General features: G+C 43.1%; 1 pseudogene; it reads left to right on the forward strand.

Moving 5' to 3' along the window:
- The first annotated feature begins 850 nt into the window (after nt 1–850).
- Nucleotides 851–3,200, forward strand: LOC149750347 (large ribosomal subunit protein eL21 pseudogene; annotated as a pseudogene).
- The last annotated feature ends 331 nt before the right edge of the window (nt 3,201–3,531 follow it).

Here is a 3,531-nt window from a genome sequence, read left to right on the forward strand (position 1 = left end):
TAAATAGCATTTTTTCCCCTGCTTGTTAGCCAGAATTAGGTTCTACAGTTCAAGAACCCTATGGGTATAACCACTGCAGAAATGATTTTCTTTTCATTCCATATACATTTAGTAGGTGCCCAAACAGGCCTGCATTCAAATGTGAGCTCTGTACTTACTAGCTGTGTGATCCTGAGGAAGGGACTTCTCCAATCTGATCCTCACCCCTCTCATCTGATAAAGGAGGACATTACCTTGTAGAACAATTATACGGACAACATTCCAAGAAGAGGAAAACCCAGATGCAAAGGACTGGAAGTGAGCGAGTGTTTGCCTTTGACCACAGTGGCATGTGGCATTAATGGCCCTGTTCTACCCCTCTCCCTGTGTCCATGCCCTTTGTCATGTGGCTTTGCAGTACCCTCCTTATTGTGGGTGGGAGGTACTTCCCTACCTCTTTACTCTGGGCTCGACTATGTGCTTTGGCCAATGGGATGATAGCAGATATGGCTCAAGCAGACACTTGATAAGGGCTTGCAGGACTGATTTTGCTTCCTCGTGCTACTACCATCACCTTCAGATGGACATACCCAGGTGAACCCACTGGCCTCAGGTGGAGGATGAGAGACACATGGAGCACAGCCATCCCCCGCTGAGCCTAGCCTAGATCCACGAGCTGCAGACTCATAAATTGGCCCAGCCAAGACCAGCAGAGCCAGTCAAGTTCAGCCTGGGTCAGCCACCCCCCAGCTGACTCACAGACATGTAAAAAAAAATCATTCATGATTGTTATCTTAAATGACTAAAATTTGGGATATTTTGTTATGTATCAATAATTAACTGGTACATAAACTGGTACCCAGAAGTGGGCATAAAACATATGTAACATTGGTTTTTGGGACTGGGTGGTGGGAATGAGTAAACTATTAGGGAAGGCTGAAAAAAAAGTAAGGAAATTGCTCTTGGAGGCTGGAAAAATGGCAATCCACATTATGTAATGCTGAATCCTTTAGGAAAACTGTTAGTAACTTGGGAGATAAAAAGTGTATCTAATGAACTCTTGGACTTAGGCAAAGAGATTTCTCAGCAGAGTATTGAAAGCATCAGTTGGCTTTTATGACTGTGTTTGATAAGGTACTACAAAAAAGAGACAAGCTCATAAAATAACTGCCTAGTTTGCAAGTAGTATTAGAAGGATGATAGAGAAGGTAGAATCTGTTCTGTTGCTGTGGCTTCTGGCACATGCAGTAGGATGGAATCAAAGACAAAGGGAACCCACAAAGTTTTTAGACAGAGTTATATTGACAAAACGACTCGTAGCCTGAATTAAAAGAGATGGAAATTGTTCAAAATATAAAAAGACCTCTGGGTAGGAAGCAGTTTCAAAAGATTGCTTAAAGGCTGTATTTTATAATGCCTTCAGAAGTAGCCAGAGATGGTGATAGAAAAGGAAGGACATCTCAGAGGCTTGAGCAAGAGCCATAGAGAACAATGGGGAGAGAACCTTTCTTAGAATGCAGATCTTGGAGCCTTTCGGCCGGAACCACCATCTTCCAGTAATTTGTCAAAATGACCAACGCAAAGGGAAAGAGGAGGGACACCTGCTACATGTTCTCTAGGCCTTTTAGAAAACATGGAGTTGTTCCTTTGGCCACATACATGTGAATCTACAAGAAAGGTGATATTGTATGTATCAAGGGAATGGGCACTTTTCAAAAAGGAATGCCCCACAAATGTTGTCATGGCAAAACTGGAAGAGTCTACAGTGTTATGCAGCATGGTGTTGGCACTGTTGTAAACAGCCAAGTTAAGGGCAAGATTCTTGCCAAGAGAATTAATGTGCATATTGAGCTTTTGAGCACTCTAAGACCCGAGATAGCTTCCTGAAATGTGTGAAGGAAAATGATCAGAAAAAGAAGGAAGCCAAAAAGAAAGGTACTTGGGTTCAGCTGAAGCACCAGCAAGCTCCACCCAGAGAAGCACACTTTGTGAGAACCAATGGAAAGGAGCCTGAACTGTTGGAGCCCATTCCCTATGAACTCATGGCATGATGGGTGTAAAGAAAATAAGGGACCTGGACTGTACAAGTGTTTCTCTTAATTGAGTAGAAGTGTTGTGTCCCCTCCCCCAAAGAACTATTTAAAGCACATTTTAATTGTGTCCAGATTCAGTGGATGATGTCTTTACTTTTCAAATTTAGTAGTTTTTCTTCCTGAAAGATGTGAGGTAGTTTGCTGTGCAATATACTCCACTGGTTAATAAACTGCCAATTATAATTTATATATATATTAAAAAAAGAATGCAGATCTTGGAGCTAATCAAGGAATGTTACCTATCCCCAAGGTTGTGGTAGCTGGAAACGTTTTCCCAGCAGGATTTCAGAATTGCTATGGACCAGTGACTGGTATGGACCTCCTTCTTCCCCTGTTTGAATAGGAATGTTTATTGCAGATGTCCTGTCCCTAGCTTACCATTATATGTTGGAGGTATGGGAGATGGATAACTTGCCCAGAGGTCTTGGATCAAAAGGAGCTGTATCTGGACCTGATGTAGATCATGAGAAAGTAGATTTTGAGCTTGATGCCACCGGCTGTTTCTCAGTCTTGCAATGGGAGTGATTGATTTTTGCATGTGGGAAGGATCTGAATAATTGAGGTTGAGTGTAGGGTGCAATCGATTGATTGCCTTAATGGACCCAATTCTTCACCCCTGCTGTATCCACATCATTTGCCATGTAAATTGGCAGTGCCCTCTTACTGTGGGGAGGAAGCACTTCCCTACCCCTTGACTCTGGGCTCCTATATGACTTGCTTTGGCCAATGGGATATTAGCAGAGCTGACACAAGCAGAGTCTTGACAAATGCTTACATGATGGGGTTCACCCCCTTGCACCTCTGACATCACCATCAGAAGGCTGTGCTCAGGCCAGCCTAGTGATCCATGGAGGAGGATGAAAGACACATGTGGCAGAGCCTCTCCCAAGCTGGGCAACTGCAGACTTATGTGTGAGTTCACTCAAGACCCACAGAACCATCCAGCCAACTCCAGTCAATCCACAGAGACATGAAAAATAATATGATTGCTGTTTAGAGCTTCAGAGATTTGCAGCGATATTTTTATGCAGCAGTAGATATCTGATATAGCAACAACGTGGAGTTTATCTCCACGGGAGGCTGCTAGCCACACATGAAGACCAAATGAACCCCTTCCCTTGTAAGACTTCTCCAATACTAATCATGATAACAATAACAAAAGCTATCACTTACTGAACTCTTATTTCCAGTTCCTGTGAGAAGGGCTATATGCATCATCTCGCTGAATTCTTACAACAGCCCTGAGGGTTGGTTATGATTATTTCCATTTTATAGATTAAAAAAACCCAAAAAACCCCCCGAGGCTCAGAGAGGTTAAGAAAGCAGGCTGAGGTCACACAGATAGTAAGTAGTACAGTTTGGATTCAACCTCAAGCTAGTCTAACTCCAAAAGCTATGCCATCTAGTCAGGCACAGACACTGTAGTGAATGGGGTTGGTTTCAGGCCTCTGTTCTCCAG

Source organism: Delphinapterus leucas, chromosome 2 (assembly GCF_059928025.1).
Source record: "Delphinapterus leucas isolate spDelLeu-1000000601 "Yukka" chromosome 2, BTC_Dleu_Yukka2, whole genome shotgun sequence".
Taxonomy (NCBI): domain Eukaryota; kingdom Metazoa; phylum Chordata; class Mammalia; order Artiodactyla; family Monodontidae; genus Delphinapterus; species Delphinapterus leucas.